Genomic DNA, 24,797 nt, shown 5'->3' on the forward strand with positions numbered 1-24,797 from the left:
TGTTCAACTGGTGGATTTTCCAAGGTAGATACCGAAAGTGGATGGTTCCGCCCTTGGCTCAAAATTGGTACATACAAGCCATTATCTCTCTTGGATTGGACTTCGTATGTCACTTCCAGAACCAACCCGGGAGGATACCCCCTTTTGATGAACATATCTTTTAATAAGTCACATTCCAACAAGAAGTCATCTTTTTTAGAGACCATTCGTGCGGCTCTAACAAGTTGCCCTTTCACAACTGATTTCTTCTGTGACAAGGGATGACAACTTGAGTAGTGGAGAAAGGCATTAGAGTAAGTCTCCTTCCTGAAAATTCTGGAGATGTAACAGGCTTTACTATGGTCTTTTGAAAGTTCCACATTCAGGTATGCTATCTTCTCTGTGCAAAAAGAAAATGTAAACTGTAGGAATGTAGTGGTGGAATTTAAATATGACAACAAATCTGTTGCCTGGGTAGAGTCTCCTTCAAATAAGATGAATATGTCATTCAAAAAGCGTGTGTAAAAGTGAATGCTTTTGGATGCACCAGTACTGTCATTCAATAGGAAGTGGTTCTCCCAGTATGCCATTACTAGGTTGGCGAAGCTGCCCCCACAATGAGATCCCATTGCTACGCCAATCTGTTGTCAAAAGTCACAAAGGTGCAAGATAAAATAATATCGAGCAGTTCACCCACCAGATCCAGTTCCTCCTGTGTGGCTCCATTTTTCTGCATAGTTGCCAAGGCCCATTCCATACCCTCATCATGAGGGATGGAAGAATAGAGGTCTTTAACGTCCACTGTTAGGAAATTTCTTTCGATGTGAAAGGTTAAATTATTAATCTTATCAAGGAAAGACCAAGAATCCTTACAAATTTGGTCTTCCGATAAAAGGTATTTCTTCATGTAAAAATCTGCAACCTTTGCACAAGCATATGTTATGCTGTTTCTTGCGTCCACTAAGGGACGCATTGGGGGGTCTTGTAAGTTCTTATGAATTTTAGGGATACCAAAAAATATAGGTATCCTTGGGGCTGGCATCTTAAGATAGTTAAACATGTGGACATCAATCCGGGCTTCGATGAACATGTCATTGATGTAAGAATTAATTCTCTTCTAAGCGATGTTCATCTCATTCCTGGATACCTCCTCATAAGAGGCCGTTGAAATGATCTTAGTCATTCTGTCCACATAGTCGCCCTTGCCCATGATGACCAAGCCTGCTCCTTTGTCAGGCTGCATGATCCTAACTGGGGCCTCCTGAAGAATTTTAAACATACCTTTTTCGTATTGGGTGATGTTGGGCTTTGTGAGGTGCAACTGAGGTCTCTGTTTTAAAGCACTGTGGATATCCAATTTGCAAATCTGCTCAAATAATAGAGCAGGATGAAGAGGGTGGTTATATACACTAGTAATACAAAAGTCCGGTTTGGGACTATTGTTGTGGCCCAACAGTATTTTCATATTCAAGCTCCTAACAAAACTCTTGAGTTCAATAAGTGTCCTGGCTACATCTGCCCGGGCTGTAGGAACAAACTTGAATCCCTTGGATAGTAAATCTACCAGTTCGGGTACAATGTCACTCATAACGTGGTGGAGAATCCTAGTTGTAAAATAACTTTTATGCTATTTTTATTTTTATTTAGAAATAAAATATTTACACATAAACACACACATTTTAAAGTAGAAGTTCAGTAGAAGAAGTATAAACTGACTATAGGTTTCTATATGCTGGAGTTCCTATACACATGTTTTCATATACATGTTTTTATACACAAGTTTTTATACAATTTTATAGAAGTAACAAACTGTTTTTGGACATACTACCTTGTAGCTTTTTTCAGTTAACAGACTTGATTGCTTGATTAGCAAGTATTTAAGGGCATTGCAGTTTGTGATTAATTTGTCTGAAGAAGTTTTGCGATTGGAGCAGGACGAAAAGCAGAAGTGTGTTGCTTTGCAATAAATCTTTGCATCTTATTCGGCTGAGCGGTGACTTATTTCATTTGGACTTTATTCATTTGGTTTGAGTGTACTTGAAGTTTTGTTTTTGTATAGATAGATAGATAGACAGACAGATAGATAGATAGATAGATAGATAGATAGATAGATAGATAGATAGATAGACAGATATCAATAGATGCATATAGATGGTTTGATATCATCAGTCTACCCTAATGTATTGGGGGAAACCAGAGTACTCTAAAAAAACTCATGCTAAATCACAGCATAAATAATAACAAGTACTCAGGACTGAACTCCAGACTCTGGAGTTAAAAGATCTTGCAGTTTAAAAAAAAATGACCATACTAACTGCATTCATCTTTTGCAAAGCGCAGTTATTAAAAATAATGTATGAGGCACTGTTGTAGTACAGATGCCGTTCAACTGACATTATTATTTTAGCCATGGTTTTGAAGTGTTCTCTACTCTATTCTGGTAACTCTGGAGGATGTAGGATTTTCATACAGCTGGTCATTTCACAATGGCCAAGAATGATGTTATATATATATACAAAGATAGTAGATCAAGTGTCTCAGTTTTGGTAGCAATGATTTTAGCTCTCAAAATGATCTTTTCAGAAGAAGGTTAGTCTGAGAAATTAAGCAAAAGAAACTGTAAGGAAAACCTGAAACAAACACATTTACTATATTTGCCAAATTGCATAAGTTATGCTGTTTATTGATAGAGAAAAGACACAGAAACCTCCTATGATCTTGCATCTCATAAAGCTGCTTTACAAATAGTAAGTTAATACTGATATGATTAATGTGTACCTAGTTAAACTGCTGATCTAACCCTTTGTTTTGTATCTTTATTAGTGATAGACAGTTGTTTCTTATTTTGTGAAGTTACTAAAAATATGTGGGAATCTAAATGGTTGTGACATGATCATGTGACTATGGAGATTTTATATAATTCATGAAAAATGTTTATACTTAAAAAGTCTAGGAGGTGGTGGCTGGGTCTGGGAGGTATTTCCCTGGCCTATCTGAGTTGGGAAGTATAGAAAATTAGTTGTAATGTAATCATTTTACTGGTCAGAGGACTCAGTAGTTAGTTTTTTGTTTTTTCTGTGCTGCTATAAATTTTGCATGTTTGCGTGGGTGAGCAGTTCCCTGTACAGTAGAAAACACCTAGAAAGCAAATTTTTCTGTAGAATGGTCCATAATACAGTCACCTGTTAAGTAGCAGTATAGTGCAAACGTCTTGTGTGCCAACAAGCTTAGAGCAGCTAGTTGGGTGCTGAGTTGCAATACCTACAGATTTAGTAGAATTCTGTATTGTATAAACATTAAAGTTAGTAGAATTTAGTACTGTTTAGCTTAATCTGTCCCAATAAAGCACCCTTATTGGTCTGCTCAAACAAAGCACCCTTAATAGCCTTCTGACCTTAGTACATACCCCCTCCTTGTAGCTCACAAATTAAAGGATTGCAATTTCTCTGTAGCCAGCTTGGTGAATATGGGCATAGACAATTTAGCAATTGTCTCATGTTTACTAACAGACAACCACTTACTCTTTAAAGACTCAAACACAGTATGTGAGAGGTGCAATTACACAATGACATTGTAGGCTAAACTCTTACATACAAGTCCACATCAGGTTGTCAAAACCACACACACAACAACTATCTTACAAAGCACAAACAGTGCACACATGTACTAATGTATGCTGAGGCACTTAAAAGCCATCTTCCTAAACAACAAAGATCACTTAGACCACCTGCTGTCAAAGCTATGCCTTAAAAAGCCAAAAGGCAGTTAGAAAAATCACCTGACACCATATATACTGCCACTCTTAGTGGAGCTTCAGACAGGAAGCCCCTAAGGCAAGCAAAACCACTTCCTGGGACTCTTATCATAGGTTCATAGGTTCATAAGTGTGTGCTAGGCTAAAGTCCCTGGAGCCTTTACAAGCCTAGCCCAAAAAAACTGCCCAAGGACCATGCCACTCGATGTTACTTCACAGTGCCCCTATCCAGTAGGGCAACTGGAATGATCCCTGGAGTAAACTTTCTGTTACCCATCCACTAGTCAAGATTTCTCTTGAAGAGGGCCAGAGAGGTGCTCTGCTTTACATGAATGGGAAGCTTATTCCAGAGTACGGGCAGTCTTTGGGAGATGAACCTTTCCCTCCTGCATATTCTACTAATTGTGGTAATGAGGTTGTGATCTCTGGAGCATGTGGCATGGGAAGATTGGGATTTCTTTAGGTGTAGCATTTCAAGTAGGGCTGGGTCGGACATGGCTTTGTAAGTCAAGTAAAGATGACCTTTTAGTAGACAATAAAAGAATGAGAACAGCTGAAGTTTCTTGAGTCTGTCCATGCAGGACATGTGTTTAAGGCCTAGGATCCTTTTTATAAGTACTTTTTGTGGCTTCTCCAGCTGTTGTAGGTGTTTGGTCAGGTACATGCCAAATGGGGAGTTATATTCGATGACTGGTCTAATGAGGGATGAGTAGAGAGGGATGATGATCTCTTTCTTCCTGGATGGGAAACCTTTGGTTATAAGATGTGCCACCTAGAAGTACTTTCTGACCATAGTGGCAATGTGATGGTTGAAGGTGAGGTGGCTGTCGACCTGGGTGCCCAGATCTCTTATGGCCCCTTCAGTGTTAATTTGGCTCCCATCAACATGGTAATTCATGGGAACTGAGTTTTTTCCAAAGGGGATGATAATGCATTTTTTGGCATTAAGCTTCAGGCCATGGTTCCAACACCTGTCATTGGTCTCAGAGAAGCCCTTTTGTAGGATGTCTGCATCACTTGGGGTGTTGATAATGACTCCTAGCTTGCAGTCATCAGTGAACTTGGTCAGCCAGAGTCCTTCTATGTTGGCCTGGACTTCTGAGAAGTAGATGCCAAACAGGAGAGGGCCCAGGAATGAGCCCTGTGGGACTCCAGATGTGAATAGTTGACAGTCTGACTTGGAATCTGCAACTTTCACTCTGTGGGTCCTGTCTGTGAGCCAATTTGAAACCCACCTAGTGATGTAAGGATTAATGCCTAGTTTGGTGAGTTTTTCAATGATACCTAAGTGGGCAATGGTATCAAAAGCCTTGGCCAGGTCGAGGTATGCACTGCCTTACTCTCATCCACAGCCTTGGTGACTCCCTCGAAGAAGTCAACCAGGTTCAGCAGGCAGGATCTCCCCTTGACAAAGCCAAACTGTGTGGGTTCAAGAGTTTGGAGATTGCCTATATCTTTGTTAAGCAGGTCCATGATGATGTGCTCCATAGCTTTGCATACCAGACTCATCAGGCTAATGGGGTGATAGTTCTTAGGGCCTGTAGTTGCCCTTCCTTTATGGAGCGGGATGACTGTAGCAGTACGCCATTCGTTAGGGACATAGTCTGAGGTAAAGCTGTGATTGAATAGGGCGCACAGATGTGGTGCCAGTTCATTTTGTAGCTCATATAGGATGCAGCCAGAGATATTATCAAGTCCCATGGACACTGTATTCTTGGCTTTAGACAATGCAGCTTTTACCTGTGTTGCAGAAATGGTGGGTACTGGGCTTTCTTCTGGTATTGTGATAGGGTCCTTGGGGAGGAGAGAGGGGTAAAGTTGGCACTGAATCTGTTGGCCAGTATATTAGCTATATCTGTTGGCTCAGTATAGGCGGTGCCATTGTGAAATAACTCAGAGCAAATCTGGGTATTGCCTTTGACATTTTTGATATAGCTATAGAAGGCTTTGTGGTTGTTTTTGGTGTCAGCCACAATTCTGCCTTCATAGCTGGCTTTAGAGGATCTGATAAGGGGTCTCAGCTTTTCGTTGAGACTGATAAGGGAGGTTTTCCAGTCTTGTGAATTCATTTTTTTCTTCAACAGTTTCTTCCTTCTGTTGTAGAGTTTATTGATGACTGGGGACCACCAGAATGGCTTCTTTTTTTTGCAGGAGCGCACCTTAGTTCTGTTTGGTATGACAATGTCCATTCATTTATGTACATGCTTGTACAGTGCACTGGTGTATGATTCAGCAGTCATGCAATTATTTTCCATTGTCATGGGTGCCAAGAAGTTAGCCACCTCTGTTTTTAGGAGCCCAAAGTCAGCTTTAGAGAAGTTTTTCAGGGTGGTCACCTTAGCAGGGGGTTGTAGGTGAGATGGAAATTTCCATGGTGATCAGTTTGTGGTCAGATTTAACCAGGGAGGAATTGAGTATAAGTGTGGAGCAACGGTGTCCCATGTTGATGATAACCAGGTCGAGGATGTTGCTTCCTCTAGTGAGGGTCAGAATGAGCTGGTCCAGGTCATTGGAACTGATAAATTCCAGAAAGCGTTGGGCCTGTACATTGGTACCTGAATAGTTTTCCCAGTTGATGGAAGGGTAGTTGAAGTCATCCAGTATGAGAGTATTGGGTTGGACCTCAATAGATTCCAGGGTGCTTAGGAACTTGGAGTGAGAGTCTAGGGACATGTTTGGGGTTCTGTAGCAGGCTATGACTTGTATTGCCATCTTGCCCAGTGTTAGTTGTACCTGAAGTATCTTAGATGCATTATGCTGGCTACCAATCTAGAGGTGTGTATCCTTTAAGAATATGGAGACACCACTGCCTTTGGAGCTTTCGGACATATTCTGGGGATGAAAGGTATGGAATGAGTTGTAGCCTGGGAGCGCAGGGGTGCTTTCTGCTTCTTTAAACCAGGTCTCTGTTGCAACACAAATGTCGACATTCTCCATTTTGAGGAGAGCTTGGCGTGAGTGCATCTTGAGATTTAGATTTCTAGCGTTGAGCAGCATAACCCTCAGATTGCATTTGTTTGTAGCTGTTACAGTGGAATGTTGGTCTTTGGAACACTGCCTAAAAAGGCATTATAGTGGTGGCAAGAGACTTAGCCAGTACCTGGAATCCCAAGGTTGACAGATGCAGGCCGTCTCTGGCCAAGCATTGAGGTTTGTTGATCATGTCATCCCAGGCAGACAGATACTGGATCCTCTTAGAATGACACCAGAAACTTAGCCAATTGTTGAAGTCAATCATTTTCTGCTCGTACTGTGGTATCATTCTGGGTGATGGTAGAATACTGCTCATAAGGGATTCCATTGTAAGATATACTGATGCCCCTCTAACCAGGCTGAATGAAGAGAAGGAAACTGTTAGTTGCTTATCTGGAGCCAGGATCCATCAAATCATGCATGTGCATCACACCACAGGTACCAGTATGATTCCATCAGAGTCCATGTAATTGTAAATAACCTGAGATGTACTTCCTTGGACTATATGGAGAGAGACATTTTAGAGCTTTCAGACTGTATGTTTCAGGCTGGTATGAACCTAGCACTGAGTAACATATTACCGTTATCGAGGATGATGCCACAATATGAGTGAAAAAGAGTGCTTTCAACAACTGGCTACCTTTCTAGTGTCATTTTAAGGAATCCAATGTTTGTGATGTTTGTCAGCTAGGGAGGACATCTTCAACAGACCATGTTGCTTTGCCAAGGATGGTCTGCACCTTTCCCCTTTAGGCTTTTTAATACTAGCTAAGGCTTTGTCCACACCCTCCATGGTGCCTTTTTTAGGCAATTCCAGATTGTCAAATCTACCAACATAGCAAAATCAACTCAAAGTGTTAATGCTCAATACCAGGATCCTAAATAAAAACTACACTCCCTTCAAGACCTCCTCACACTCAATAATATAGATGTTTGTGCAGTTACCAAGACATGGTTTAAAACGGCAGAGAGTATCCTGGCAGTGGAAGGTTTCAGTGCCTTCTGCACTTTTATACCAGTAGCTGCACAGACAAGGGTTAAAACTGAAGGAGTCTCAACATACATCAATAACAAGCATAGCTCTATATCCCAAAAACTTCTAATGCATACCTGGACCTTTTGGAGATACTTACCATCCAATCTAACACCCTATTCATGGGAGACTTTAACTGCCCCTCTATAGATTGGGAATCCTACATGGCCTCAAATCTACAGGCACAGATATTCTTGGACTTTATAAATATAAGTCTGTTGTAACTACCAGAATTAAACACAGAACTAGGTCCAGAAACAAACTGCCCTGGTGGCATCCCAAATTAAACAGGATATACAACAAAAGGAAAAAAAATATGACAAAAATCAGGAAAGGTAATTCCCATAAGGATAAAAATGCTTTCATTAAAGAAAATGAGCAACTAAGAGGTCTAATTAGGATAAGCAAAGCAATCTTTGAGGTTAAGATATCCTCCAAGGTGAAAGATAGCCATAAGGCTTTCTACAGCTATGTCAGAAACCCCAAGGGCAGCACACAGCAATGTCCTGAACTGTTGGTTAATGCTGACACATTCACCAAGCCTGGCGATATAGCAAACATGGTTGGAGGACAAATTCAGATTCCCCTCTTCTTACCCACAACCATCACCCCAATAATAGACTTCAACATAACCCCTCCAGTTATTACTAGGGAGCCTGTACTGACTACACTCACTGAAGTCAAGAATACGGCCTCAATAGCCCCCGATAACATCCCAGGATGCCTCCTGAATAATCTAAAATGTAACTTAACAGGACCCCTGGAGTTAGCATTTAACTACAGTCTTAAAACAGGCTTTGTGCCACATGAATGGAGGACTACAATGGTCATCCCCCTTCATAAGGGAGGACCTTCAACAGATCCTTGAAACTACAGACCCATTAGTCTGACTAATCTTATTTGCAAAGCCATGGAATGAATTATCATGGAAATTATCAATAAGGATGCAGAAGACCTACAGACGTTGGATCAATTCTAATTTGGCTTTGTCAAAGGAAGGTCATGCTTAGTGAATCTAGAGGACTCCTTTGAAAAGGTCATGAAGGCAATGGATGAGGGGAAAATGGTACATATTGCCTACCTGGATCTGGTTAAGGCATTTAATACAATAACCCACATGGACATTGTCAACTGACCTACAGAACTAGGTATAAACCAGTTTATAACATGGTAGCTGGCTCACTGATAGGATCCAGGAGGTTAGAACTGGTGAGGCTATCTTCACAAAGAGGCTGTTCACCAGTGCATTCTCCCAGAGCTCTGTGCTAGTACCATTCCTCTTTGGCATCTAGGCCTACTCCTCTTTTGCATTTACTTCTTGGATGTCAATGCCAATGTCAAAGGCCTCTGGCTAACCAATTCGCAGATGATTGCAAACTAGGAGCAGTCACTGAATCCCCTCAAGATGAGAACACCCTTCAAGAAGGTCTAATGTGGGCAAATGCTTGGTGCCAAAGTCATGGCTTAAAGGTCAACACTAAGAAATGCATTATAGTACCTTTTGGGAAGCCTGTCACCCTCATCAATAAAACACCTTTAAAAGTTGATTTACTAGTCAGAGATCTGGGACCTCATGTACATAGCAACACAACCTTTGACCAACATGTGTCCAAGATAACTTGGACATTATAAATCTAATATAAATCAAATTTGTGGGTCACACTCAGGTTGCACAGCTAGGCTTTTAAGAGCCCTAGTGGCTGTTAGCATACTATACACCTATGAACCTATACCACAATGATACAAAGAAAATATAATTTGCAGATCTTGGTTTTGTTCATGTAAGATAAAGTTATCTAAAGTTTAAATGTTCTCCAAATATTCATATACTTAGTCAAGACTTGAAATTCATATGACAATTACATGTATAGTGATGCAGTAACATCAAATGACATCTTTGTAATAAGATTATAAGTTTTATTAGATTCTAACAGCTGGGACCTACTATCTACTTTAAAATAGTTACAGCAATCTTGTTTATATAAGGTCAATAAAGAGCTTTTTAGGCAGAAAAAGCAAATCAATGGAATGCTAATAGATGGGATCTTATACCCATTAGACCTGACAAGATATTTCAGAGAGGTACTATGACCGCATAAAATACTAAGGATGCTAATGGCTTACTTTACTTTGTTTGCACCTTAAAATAAGACTAGCACCACTGTGAATCAGGTGTACAAGTAAATGAACCTTGAGTTGGAAAGGGCCCTAGACCCACCTTCTTTTCAAATATCGTGGCATATTCCTGAACTACGGATGTCTTTATGTCTGATATTTCTGTGTTTCTGTTTTCCATTCCTGTTGATCAGTTGCACCGTTCTGTTAAGAACAGGTGCATCTTTTTAATCCTGTCAAGTAAGTTAATTATAAGGTTTCCAAAAACTTATTTTAGATGGACATTTTAGGAAAGTGAAAAATAAATGTAACATTCAGAAGGTGTGGTAACTTCTACAATAAGTTGGACATCAAGAACCATGGCAACAGACACAACATTTATAGAAGGTGCTGACGTTCACAATTTTCTCACATATAAATATTTTATTTTACATTCTATGCTGCAATTTAAGCCTTGGCTCCTTTCTTCATTGTTTTGCTTTTGATCTTCACAAATAGATATCACTGCTGCCACCCTCCAAGGCCTAGTATGTCTCATTTGGTTGGTAACCTTATATATACCAGTAGTACTGCATTAGAAAAGGAAATTGGTTTTCATGATATAATCATAAAAGTGTAAGCTATTTGTTTACTTGTTCTTTCAAAGGAGTAACAGTATAGTGACCTAACCACATCAAATTCACCTTCTGGGTAGATTTTGGGTTTCAGACATTGATTTAGCTCCAGCTTGTCCCACAGGTTGTTCTGACTGGGACGCCTGTCCAATCTTACCAATGGGAAAAAAATGCCTTTCAGACGCTTATACCTTACATAACTTGCCACTCATCTTCTAATGAGAGACATTTTAAAACCACATTCACAAGTACTATAGCTTGAAATCCAACCACTGTGACATAGGTTCATAGGCTCATAGGAGATTACTAGTCTAAGGGCCCTAAGGCTTTACAAGCCTAGCCACGTTATACCCATGTTCCCTAATTGACTTTGGTTGGACGGCTGTTATTTGCAGAGTGAGTCTATGATCAACACTAACTGCCCCTGACAATAAGGGACATAGGTGCCAACCTCGGGATGAATTTATGGTCTCCCAGCCAGTTGTCTAGGTTGCCCTTGAATATGGTTATTGAGGAGCTCTGGTTCATGTGAAGCTGGAGTTTATTCCAGAGGAACGGCAATCTCTGGAAGATATAGCTGTCTCTCCAGCGTGTTCTGTTAATGTCACAGGCTAGGTTGAGATCCCTGGAGCAAGTGACTCGTCCCATCTGATTTGCGGATATGCAGCATTTCAATTAAGGCAGGGTCAGAGACTGCTCTGTAAGCCAGACACAAGTCGTCTGTAGCCTGTAGGGTACAGAGTGCAGTGACAGGGTTTTCAGTCCATGTAGGTTATGTTTTGGAGGCCTTGAATTTTCTTGGTGAGAAACCTCTGTGGTCTCTCCAGGTGCTGCAGATGTCTGGTGAGGTACATGCAACCCACATGGACTATCCCGGTAAACAAATGTCAAATAAATAAGAAATGTGCAACACAGAAGGCTTTCCTTACCACTGTGGACACATGATGATTGAAGTTTAGATTGCTATCAACTTGTGTTCCCAAATCTCGCACCACAGTTTTTGAGCTGGGATGGGGGGGGGGGGGTGATGTCAATATTGTAATTTGCAGGGACATCCTCTTTGCCAAAGGGAATAGTAATGCACATTTCTATGTTTAGTTTAGTCCGTATTTTTTTTCCAACAAACAGCTTTATTAAATTTTCACATATGACATAGGCACTCTTACATTTATATAAATGAAAAACAAACAAAATTACACCACTTTAATTGCAAACAGTATACATCACATATACCATTGAAACAACTGTAGATGCAAACATTATGTATCACTTATAATCCATCCAGTCAATGTCAATTAAACATTATATGGCTCATTCAAATCCTTCTGCTTTAAACCTCAGTCCTGATCTGCATATATTGTTCCCACAATTCCCATTTTTTTCCTACGTGGTTGTTCCTTCCCTTTTCTATAGATCCCAATTCCACTTGTTTATCTTTGCTACTATATTCACTACTTCTAGTAAAGTTTGTCTAGACTTTGATTTCCTTTTTCTAGTAGTTTCTTTTTTGGCAGCCACCATAATTAGACTCAGCAAGGCTTTAGTATGTCTAGGCAATCCAATCTTCTTACCCAGCATCTCTGACATAGTGGTTGGCAGGGAATCCCTAAAGTCTGCCAACTCATCATACTTCTAAAAATATGTTCCCAGCCACTTCTTTCTTGACTATCACAACTGCAACATTTGCTCTCCACTTGAGGAAAAATTCTTTGGAGTCTACTTGTGGTATAAAAATAACCTATGGAAGCACTTCCAGGCAAAGATCCTAAATATTCTAGGCTTTGTTGCATATTTTGGAGATATACTTATATCCCCATTATCTCTTTGTGAATTGCTTATCTAATCTCTCTTCCCAATCCTTTCCAAGCTCTTCTAATTGAAATTTGATTCTTATAATTATCATGCAATATTTTATATGCTTTACTAATTATTCCTTTTTTAATGGCAGCTTCTGTTCTAGATTCTATTAAAAACTCTTAACAGTGCTGGTCTTTCATTCAGGAGCCGCCAGTTTTAGTCTGTGGTTTTGACAACAGTCGTTTGTCTGCATTAGCCCCTTTTGTAATATGTTAACATTATTTGGGAATCAGTGATTGTGCCCAGTTTGCAATCATCAGCGAACCTGATAAGCCACAGGCCATCTAATTTCATCTGGACTTCTGAGAAATAGATTCCAAACAGTAGAGGGCCCAGAACAGATCCTTGTGGTACACCACTGGTAACTGGTCTACTGGTAGAGGTGGAATCCCCAACTTTGACAGTAGGCGTTCTGTTGGTGAGCCAACTGGCTACCCCTCTAGTGCTGTATGGGTTAATCCCCATCTGGGAGAGTGTCTCAAGGATACCAGAGTGGGTGATTGTGTTAAAAGCCTTGGCTAAGTCAAGATAGGCAGCATGTACTGTTTTGCCTTCATTCAGGGCTTTGTTGACATTCTTGAAGTCCACCATGTTCAGTAAGCATGATCTACCCTTGACAAGGCCAACCTGGGTTGGCTCAAAAGTCTGAAGGTCACCTATGTCCTTGTTGATAAGGTCTATGATGATTCTTCTCATGGCCTTGCAGATAAGGCTGGTTAGGCTTATGGGTCTATGGTTCCCAGAGTCGGTTGATGGACCTCCTTTGTGCAAGGGGATTACTCTTGCTGTTCTCCACTCTGCTGGACCAAAGCCAGTGCTCAGGCTGAGGTTAAAGAGGATGCCAAGTGGCTCTATTAGGTCTTGTTTTAGATTGTTTAGTAAGTAGCCTGGGGTGTTACCTGGTCCCACAGAGGCCGTGTTTTTGGCTTTGGAGAGTGCAGATACGACCTGCTTTTTGGAGATACTAGGTAGAGGATTGGTGTCAGGTATGTTTTGTAGTATGGCTGGTGGGGACAGGGGGGTGACATTTGCATCAAATCTGTCAGCTAGCAGGTTGGCAATTTCCTCAGGTTCAGTATGAGAGGTACTGTCCAGTATAAGTTCAGCACATAGTTGGGCATTCCCTTTTAGACTATGGATGTAGCTAAAGAATGCCTTATGATTATCCTTGGCTAGGGATCCTTATTTAGCTTCATAAATAGCTTTAGACAACATTACAATATATCTGATTTGTTGGTTCAAGCTGTGGAAGGCATTGTTCTTCTGCTGATTAACTTCTCTCTTGTTGTTAGACATCAGTTTCTTCCTTTTGTTATATAACCTATTTTATAGAGGTCCACCAGGATGGCCTGCATTTTTGGCAGGACCGGGTTTTGATCTGGTCAGGTAAAGCCAAGTCTATACAGTTGTTTAGGTGTACTCCTCTGCATATGAGTCATTGTTGGCTATGTTAGCAGGGGGTTTGAAACTTTTTCTATCATTGCCTAGTAGGGTGTAGTTTGCTTTTTCAGTGTTTTGCTCCTGTGGAGGGGGGGGGGGGCAGATCTGATTGTTACTTCAAGCAAAACAGATTTATTATCTGACCTTACTAGGGAGGGCAACGCAAATGGGATAGTGCAGTGAACCCTTGTGTTGGTGAGTACTAAGTCTAGGATATTTGAGCCCCTTGTGGGGGTGCAGATTATCTGTTCAACAAGGTCCAGGAACCTCAGGGTGAGCATGTTTGTTGCACCCAATTAATGGAAGGATCGTTGAAATCACCCATGACGAAAGTGTTTCACTGTATAGTGAGTGACTCTAGTAAGTCCAGGTAGGTAGCGTGCTTCTGTTGGTTCATGGTGGGGGACCTCTGGCTAGCAATGATTTGGTAGGGTCTTTACCTATAGCTAGTTGCACCTGGAGTAGCTCAAGAGAGTCATACTGTTTAACCAGGCTTGAGGTGTATTTGGCTTTAGTGAAGATGGATACATCTCCACCTTTGTTTCTTTCAAACTCGTTTTGGGATCTGAATGTGTGGAAGACATTGTAGCCTTGCATGGCCGGGGTGCTGTCTGCAGCCTTGAACCATGTCTCAATGACTGCACAGGCATTAGTATTTTCTAAGGTGAGGAGTGCTTCCAGGTAGTGTAGTTTCCTGTTTAGGCTCCTACCATTAAGCAGCATGACCTTGAGTTTGTCTCGAGTGGATGTTTTTAAATTGGAAATGTTGTTTTGACATTGCCTAAAAAATGCACTAGGGGGGAGGCAAGTGCCTTTGCCAGTATCCGCAAGCCTAGAGGAGACAGGTGAAAACCATGTCTGGCAAAGCAGCGTTGGTCTGTCAACTATGTCTTCCCACGCTGAGAGATACTGGATACCCCTGGATTGACACCAGAAGCTAAGCCAATTGTTGAAGTCAGTCATTTTTTGTCTATATTGTGGCATAATCCTGGGTGAAAGAAGAATGCTGCTTAGGTCTAGGGATATACCTGCCTAGGACACATAATCTGAGAGTTCGGCCATAGCTCTCTTCATATAGTCCAGAAAGGTACATCTCAAGTCATTCACTCTGATATGTACTATGACTGAGTCATAGTGGTAATTGTTATTAAGTGACTTGAGTGCATGCATGATTTGACAGATCCTGGCATCTGACAGACAGCTGACCATGACCTTTTTCTTATCCAGCCTGGTGAGAGGGACATTTGTGTGTCTCATTATGGAGTCACCTATGACCAGGACATTTGGTTTTGAGGTGTTTTGCCTAACTGGCTTATTTCCTGAGGCATGACAGCCATTCTTTAAAATCTGAACAAAACATAATACTTTATATCACAAAGCAAACGTGTATGTTCAAGGCACTTTATTTCCAAATGTGCATTACAAAACATTGGCAAAATTCTAACAATTACTATACGTGTGCTGATTATTTGTGGATCTTTTATTTCCTTTTATTTGTGGCCCTCACATGATTTAGCTGATGAGTCCACTATCTGAACTCTATTAGACCATTTTCTCCCGTGATGGGGGGTGGTAAGAGCCATGTCCATTTGTTCCCAAGGCAGGGCAAGAGCATTGTAGGCTATTTATTCTCAGATTGAGACGAGATCCCTGTCAGTCTATTCATTCCCCAAAACGTGAAGGCTCTGTGGGGGGTGGGGGGTCAGCTTTTCAATCATCTGCATTTCTCTTTCAAGCTTAACCTCTTGAGGCAGATTTGCTGCAGGTCTAGAGTGGACCCATGCATGCTTTTCCTTGGTTTAAATGCAGCAGACGGCTACAAAGACACAACACCTGGTGCTGACATCCTCCAACACTCTTGTAGTGACCAACTGCATAGCAGACCAGATCCTCCTCCCACTTCAGGATGGGCAAGCTAGTGTTGGTCACTCATTCTCACCCTTCCTGCCCTGGCCCTTCCAAATGTCCAGGCCAGTCATTAAACTTTGGTCATCTTGGTCTTAGTCAAAACCTTATTCATCTATGCTGCAGGATCATGGCGCATTTAATATATGTGTGTGTGTGTGTGTGTGTGTGTGTGTGTGTGTGTGTGTGTGTGTGTGTGTATATATATATATATATATATATATATATATATATATATATATATATATATATATATATATATATATATATATATATATATATATATATATATATATATATATATATAATTTTTTTTCCTGTTTTGGTTTTAATAATGTCACTTAAGATTTCCAGTACTGCTTCTTATGGTTTTACACATCATTTCAAAGAAATAATGTGATCGTTGTCTATAACATTTAAAATGATTTCAATGGGTTCAGAAGATGGCTTTCTTTCTTTTCAAGTATTTAATTGACTCATGTTTGTTCTACACTATCCCCAGTGTTTTTCAGTAGATTCCAAGAAACCAGAAGGTGCCATCAGGCTTTGTTGTATCACTAATATATCTTTAACTATTCTGTCAAAAAGCATTCATACTCATGACAGAATAGCCATCCATCCATTAACAGAAGAAATAAAAGTTGAGACCATAGCTACAGAGCTAGAACAGACATGTCAGCAGCTGATCATTGTGGTAGTAAACTGCTGAGCTAAATACCATATAGCAAAACAATAGTGCTACTGCAATCATTTATTTATTTACATTTGTTGACCGGGAGTGTCTGACTGGACATAGGTCCATTTTCAGCGAAGGCCCGGGGAGAAAAGCTCCACAGTTAAAATAAACAGACAGTAGTTACATTGGATTACATAGCGATTAACAATTTGATTAACATAGCAATTAATTACAAAACATATTTACAGATGACGAACATAGTACATTAGTAGACAACTAGAATCTTTATCTGCGAAGTACATAACAGACATTAACAAATGTTACAATAAGAAGTTCCTGCTGTATAATAAGTATTCGGCTTATGAGCATCTGAGCTTGCTATAATCAAGGTAGTTAGTGGGGTGGAAAGAAAGGTAATGGTTCAGAAGATGGCTTTCTTTCTTTTCAAGTATTTAATTGACTCATGTTTGTTCTACACTATCCCCAATGTTTTTCAGTAGATTCCAGGAAACTGGAAGGTGCCATCAGGCTTTGTTGTATCACTAATATATCTTTAACTATTCTGTCAAAAAGCATTCATACTCATGACAGAATAGCCATCCATCCATTAACAGAAGAAATAAAAGTTGAGACCATAGCTACAGAGCTAGAACAGACATGTCAGCAGCTGATCATTGTGGTAGTAAACTGCTGAGCTAAATACCATATAGCAAAACAATAGTGCTACTGCAATCATTTATTTGTTTATTTATTTATTTATTTACATTTGTTGACTGGGAGTGTCCGATTGGACGTAGGTCCATTTTCAGCAGAGGCCTGGGGAGAAAAGCTCCACAATTAAAATAGACAGTAGTTACATTGGATTACATAGCGATTAACAATTTGATTAACATAGCAATTAATTGCAAAACATATTTACAGATGAAGAACATAGTACATCAGTAGACAACTAGAATCTTTATCTGCGAAATACATAACAGACATTAACAAATGTTACAATAAGAAGTTCCTGCTGTATAGTAAGTACTAGGCTTATGAGCATCTGAGCTTGCTATAATCAAGGTAGTTAGTGGGGTGGAAAGAAAGGTAGTGGTTGGATGGGGTGGGTGATATTAGAGTGGGAGTTGCAAGGGCATAACCAGCATGTTTTTAGGTGTGCTTTTAGTAAAGTTTTGAAGTGTGTGCATGATGGTACAGAGGTAATTGTGGGTGGGAGAGAGTTCCATAATTTGGCTATGGCGCAAGAGAATTGTGCTTCACCAGCAGAGTTATTGGCTTTAGTGATCTGCAAGTGATTTTTGTTGCTGTATCTTAGTCGCCTGGTGGTGCGATAGGGTTGGAGTAGATTCTGGAGGGATGAGACATTTAGTGGATGGTTTACTAGTTTGTGGGTGAGAGTTGATACCATTGAAGGAGGTGAGGGAGTTCAAGCCAGCCCAGTTCAGCAAGTGAGAGACAGTGGTGACTATGGTAGGATGCCCCTATGGTGAATTTGGCGATTTTGTTGTAGCAGGTTTCTAGCTTGTTTAGATCGCATTGCCTTAGGTTGGTATATATTGGAGAGGCATAAAGTAGGGTGGAGATAAGGTGGGAATTTGCTATTGAAATCTTTGCTGCTTTGGTGAGAAGTTGCTTATTTCTGTATGACGCTCCTAGTTTTTTGTGGACTTTTTTTATGGTCATGGATATGTGACTGTCAAATTTTAGTTTATTGTCTATTTCCATTCCAAGCAATTTGGTGTGTTCAGTTGGGTATATAGTGGTGTTGTCTTTTGCTGTGATGTTAAAGTGAGAGCTGTTTTGAGTATGTTTTGTGGGTTGGAAGATGAGTAGTTTAGTTTTGTTTGGATTGAGTATTAATTGGGCATCAGATAACTAAGTTTCAACAGAGAAAAAGGCTTCCTGTGTGACTTTTCGCAGTTTGAGAAGGGAATAAGTAGAACACTTCCTGATAAATGAACCACACACACACACACACACACACACACACACACACACACACACACACACACACACACACACACACACACACACACACACACACCCCCGTAAACATTCTAAACATTTTTGTGAACGCATGCATTTAGAAATATCAGCTACGCTGACTGAACTACTGATGTCACAAATATGGGGTTGGAATATAAAGGAAATACTTACAGCAAACTTCTACACCAAGGCTGTGTAAATGATTTCAGAACATATGCAGCATCAAAATGGGTTTGTGACAATTGCATGACTGATGGAAATATTGAGAGAGGAAAGGTCAAAATCTAAATATTGATGTTGGAAATATTGACATATAGCAATAAAGGGGAAACCTGCATTGTGTGGTGGCAGTACAAAAGAGATCAGCAAATCGTTCCTTTCCCTGCTGTTGTGTGTACTATAGTACATAATTAGCAGAGAGTGTGGAGGTGCTGGTTGGCTTGCCCTCTGCAAAAAATGTTTTTCTTGTTTTCTGTTTTTCGATTCAACGTGCTGGATGTTAATGTTATGACACTCAACATTTAGGATGTTCAATTGAATGACATGAATCCCACCAAAGTAATGCCCGAAGCTGTGAGACAAAAATGTGAAACATTACAAGCATGGACCAGCTACCGATGCTGTCATGTCATGCCCAAAGACTGAGGAGATAGTCTACTGTTTTGAAAGGCAGACAAAGTTTGGCAAAGAATGCCAGACGCTATAAGATTAAAACTAGCAACATGCTTTCTTTGCTTCCAAAAATGGTAACTCAAATGAACAAGCTGATGATCAAGGACATTGTTCCAGTTGCTGAGTAAGGCTGAATCAGGTGGTAACCATCACAGTGTTGTTTTAGGCCACACCTTTCACCAGTTTTACCAGGGGGTGATTGATAGATGCCATCTGTTAAGGGATCTGGTGCAGTATATGAGATAGATGACTGTACCAAAAATGACAGCAGACAGCCTGTGGAGGAATCCTATTCCCCTTGAAACAAAATTATGCCTTCTATTACATATAAAAGCATATGAAATATTCCAGCTCAATGTGATTAGCACCATAGGCTTGTGTCACACATCATCCTTCTGAATGCAAGATAAAGTCCTATTATATGCGCTAACTCTTGGAGCTTCCTGTCAAATGACATTCTGTTAATGAAAGATGTCATGATGTCATGATACAGCATGCCTCCTGTGAGCACTTATTGACAGTAACTGCACCCACATCACTATCTAGGCACCAGTCAGGAAAGATCCAGAAAGATAAATAAGTTATTAGGGCTGTCATTTCCTGAACTGCCAGTGTGTATTTTACACAGGCAATAGAATAATGCCAGCTATCACAGTATTCCAGAAGTGTGCAGAAGTGTGCATGATGCAGTAATATGATGCACACTTGATCCTCACAAACATTTTATCAAAAGTCATATCACAAATGGACATTCAGTGCTTGAGTACTTATACAGATGCAGCACTGAACAGCAAATACCAGTGTATGACAAGAGGTAGTCTTCAGTTAGTGAGTACATATACAAATGGAACAACAGATAGCAAACAACAGTCCATGTACAAAGGCAATATGCCATTGCATAATGTAAATAAGTTTATGTTAATAAGTGATTACGGCCTTGGATGATGATGTCATTAAGAAGTCTCTACATAGAAGAAAAGGCATATAGTGAGGTGTAGAAGTTGTCTTGCACAGTGAATGAATGCATGTTTGATTTGGTTATATCCCAATTCCAGTATCAAGAAACATCATGAAGGGTTATCTTTTGAAATGCCAAGGTTATAATCACAAACCTCAGAACACCAAAAACGTAGGTGTAGTTAGATGGAATAAATACAATGGTGAAATTGTGGTATCTCAGAATCCATCCACCCACTCTGAGGTACAGTGACCTCAGAGTTAGTAATGCAAGTAGTGGAGAGGGGGGGTGTAGGGTAAATCTCCCATGTCTGGGTACAAGTAGTAAAGTCCTTCCATACAGCAATACTTTAAACAAGTAACACCAAGTTCTGTAGTGTCGAGCTCAAAACTACATTTTCAAAGTGTCAAGACTCAAATTAGTGAGTTTCAAATTTTCAATAGGGGGCTATCAAGGAGTGCCCTCCAGTATACACACACCTGAGAATGGCCTCCAGTATACATACACCTGAAAATACAACACCTATGGTTACTATATGTACTACTCTCCACACTATAAGCAAGCATAGTGGCCTTCTAGCACTAAGTGCAAGAAGAAAATATTCTTTAGGAGAAAGGCAGGAGACTGTGGCCCAGTATGCCCTTGTGCAAATGACATAGCAATATCTGGTACTGAATTATGTAGAACGACACACCAGCTATCAACACAATACAATTTTTCATCAGAAATCAGACAAGTCAGGCAGTTCGTACAGAGGATTAAGATCTTGATCTGTTGAGCTGCTCCCTACTAAGGGTATAGGGTATGATTTCTTTCACCTTCATTTACCTTCTGAGTGACTCTGAAGAAGTCACTTAACCTGACACTGCTCCTGATTAAAAAAAAAAAATGAACCGTCACACTTAAGTTAAGTATGATAACAATCATCATCTGTATAGATAAAACGACACACACAGGACATGCACACTGCACATACCAGGTGTATGCAAAGACATGCATCAGTGTCCACATTAACATAGATTACATCATTCAACTTGGACACCCACATCAAGTAGGTCAATTTGACCCACAACCCTGGAGAAAAGAATGATGGTTCTAACCAAGAATATGCCCAAATGTCCTGTTACTAGGACTGGTCCACTTTGAAAGACTGCCAAGGGCTGGATTCACCATAGGTGATATAGGAATTGATGTGCACAGTCCAGGGTATGTTGTCCATGTGCAGCCCCATTGTGATATCAATGGAATTACCAACAGATATAGAGGATGTAGAGGACTAGACAAAGTGGGTTGTACAAAGATATATGTTTGAACCAGAAGCTCTGGTGGTGAACTACCATGGCAATGACCACACTCCCACAAACCACATCGAAATCAGGTGTTCATTGACAGAACCATATGTTGAACAGCATGTGACAAGGTTGGTAACTGCTAAGTTGCAATGGCTATGAACTTTCTGTAGGCTGCTCATTGATTCTTGATTGCATCATTACTTATTGTACACAGACAATGCTCGGGTGTGGTGAAAGCTTATTTGTTCAAATAAATAAACAATTACAGCAGTTGACTGTTGTGTGTTATTATATTTGTGACTTTTCTTCTTCTTCTTCTTTGTGTTATACCATCATTATGCATGCTGGATGGCATAAATTAGGTCTGCATAGCACCTTTCATTACCATCTTGCATGGTGGTAAATATGCAGTGCAGTTCTGCAAGAAAACCATGAGGTGCCTGGACAGGCAATGACTGGTCTGAGCCAGCATGCATTTAAGGAGAGTCAACTCCTGAATACTAGCAAATTCATAGTCTCCATGTCTTTCTATGTCCACTGGCTGAATATCCCTAGCAAGCCCTGACTGATCACCCATTATAGCAGTCTCAGGCCGTTCTATAGAGTCATTGCACTTGGGTATGTTCTAAAGTTTTTCCCAGCTGGAGGCACTTGATGCAGAGTTCTGCTCTATATCTGTAAGTCCCAGCTCTTTTAAAATAGATACAGCTGATGTCATGGTAGCCACATTGGGACTATCTGATGTATGGCTGTCCATCATGCTGTGTGTCTCTGTCTGTGTCTTGCCCACTGTTGTTTATAACTTCATTTCATCAACAGTAGAAAGAATCATTATTTATATACATAGGAGTGTTCTGGCCATGTGCTGTTACCAGGTAAACCTGGAACAGGATGTGCTCTCTCTGCATTTCCTTGCAGGTCACCCCTGCAGGCATTGGTAGTTCTCTCCAGCTGCGATAAAATGAACATGTTTTGAGGAGTATCTGTAAGTGTGTCCCCCTTGGTTATTTTATCATCCAGGGTAATGAGGGTACAGAGCCTTAGCTAACTTAACTGGTATCTTCAGAGTTCCCAGACTGGAGTTCCCCTCCACCTTGTGTTTTAAAGCTGAGAATAGAAAAGAAAATCCTATCACGAGTTAAATACCTAAAAAATGCAGAACTGTAGCAAGGAGCTTCTACTAGCTCATTACCACAGCTATTAGCATCTAAAGACATTAATTTAGGCAGCCTTGATATCAGCCAGGGCTGTTTAAATAAATGTTTGTATTACACTCACCCCAAACTGGCAATTCTTCTGAACTGTCAATCTCATCCCCTAATAGCCTGCAACTTGAGAAGACACCCTACCATAGCAATGCCAGGGCAGTCCACCTACATCAGCATGATAATTTGTCCTCTTGACTACTCTAAGTGATTTATGCCTCCAAGAAGAAGTGCAGTCGAAGCAATAATGAGGATTCCCCTTGCATGAACTGAGAATGAAGAACAATACCTGGTAGTCAGTAATGGGGATAAATGCCCTTCATAGAGCCACTAGTAAAAGTGCTCCACAGCTCAGACTAGACTCAAAGCTTCCTAGTCAGTCTCTGCATAGTTTTCCCAGCTGTTTTTAGTGGGTCATGATGCAAAACCAAGGGGTACTTTCTATTATCAGCTATTATATACAATATCAATGCATCAATGCAATAAAATGATCCATCAAATCCTATTTTAAATGGCAGTAGGATTTGTTGGTTCGGTAGCCAGTGTTGCCATCCCTTTTCCTTTGAGAAAGGCCGTCACACCGTTTTTTCCATCACTAAGTCTTTCATGTTTGCAACTACATGATTGGATGATAAAGCACAGAACTGGTAGCAACTTATTTTACTAAGTAAACCAAGAAAGACCACAGTTGTGATGCATCTTGTGAGCAGAAAATATCTGGACAAAAATTCCTATCCCTCCACTCAGTGTATTTGAAGCTACCTCATCTCTCACCTTATCTAAGGACACTGTATTAATATATTGCATCTACACTCTGTGTCTCTAACATTCTTTCTTCTTCCCTATCCCTACCACATCCCACCCCCCTTACTTTAATTACATACTGCTATTCCCTTTCAGTATCTTCTGGCTGACTACCTTGATTTTTCTCTTACCTCTTCTTTCATCACCTTTTATATCATGTACCGTTTGTATATCCCTCTACCCAGCATAAAGTATACGCCGATACCTTACAGCCTCTCTTTATGACAATAATCCTATATCATCTTACTCAACCTTTCCTAACATTTTTCTCACCAGGTTATCTACTAATTATCTATTTCAACCTCTACCACATCCAGTGCATGATCCAACCACTTTTTGTACTGACACCTTCACCTATTTCCATGGAGTTGCCCCTCAGACTTGTCTTTTCACCTTGGTCCTCCTTCAAACTGCTGTACAGCTATCACTTACATGAACGCATTACTTAAAAGATCTTTTTCCTCAAACCTCACTTTTGCAAATTCGTTTATTTTTTCTTTCCATCCACTGTCTTTGGTTTGAACCAAGAAAAATGTTTATCTATTGCTATATACTGTTGTCTTTTTTAAAACTGTTTACTATGTGTTCTATTTGTATTCACTTGCCAAATTTGAGTAATTGTAATTTTTCTTACACGCTTTTTGAAAGAAACTCAAACTTCAGATGGAAAAGACCACATTTTGACCGTTTCTGAAAACTCGAACATCAAAAAAAAAAAAGAAAAGCAAAAATCTACTTTTTTTCCATTTATGCAGGGAGGCAAGCCCCTCACCCTGAAAATTATATGTACCAACTCTGAGATTGCACTACAGTAAAGAAATGGGTAAATTTCCAGATTGTCGCTGTATTGCGATCTCCATTCAAAAGTTTTGAGTTTTCAAAAACTCTATCATGCGGTCTGGGCCATACGAATTTCAAGTTTCTGAGAACTCGATCAACTGATAGGGCTATACACACACACACACACACACACACACACACACACACACACACACACACACACAGACACACACACACATATGTATATGTAATATGGATCTACTTTTAAATAACGAATCCCATAATGTCGAAATGCAAACTATGGAGACCACAACAACGAAATGCCAAAATACTGAAAGTTCAGATAGCCGACATTTAGAATGCCGAAAAGTAGATCGGGAGAGGTGTTTTACATTTGTACGAGTGGTAGTTGTAGTGTACTGTAGTTTGAAAGTGTTTTATTGTAGTGTGCTGACTTGTCATTAGTATTTTAATGGGAAGTTGGAGAATGGTGTGTTGTGTCTTTAAGGATTTGTAGTATGTCAGTTTTGGAGTACAGCAGAGTTATATAGACTTCTTGTTTTGTTTCTGGAGATGTTTTGGTGATTGTATATTATTTAAAATAAATATAGGTTGTTGTATCAGGACCATATTTACTGTTGGGAAAGGCAGGTGTACAGTTAGGAAATTATAGTGTTTCTCTTTTGATGTCGGGAACATACTACGATATCAGAGAGGTAGTTTTTATGTTATGGTTTGTGTTGTTGTAGAAGGC

Source organism: Protopterus annectens, chromosome 3.part0 (assembly GCF_019279795.1).
Source record: "Protopterus annectens isolate FY-2018-M chromosome 3.part0, PAN1.0, whole genome shotgun sequence".
Lineage (NCBI taxonomy): Eukaryota > Metazoa > Chordata > Ceratodontiformes > Protopteridae > Protopterus > Protopterus annectens.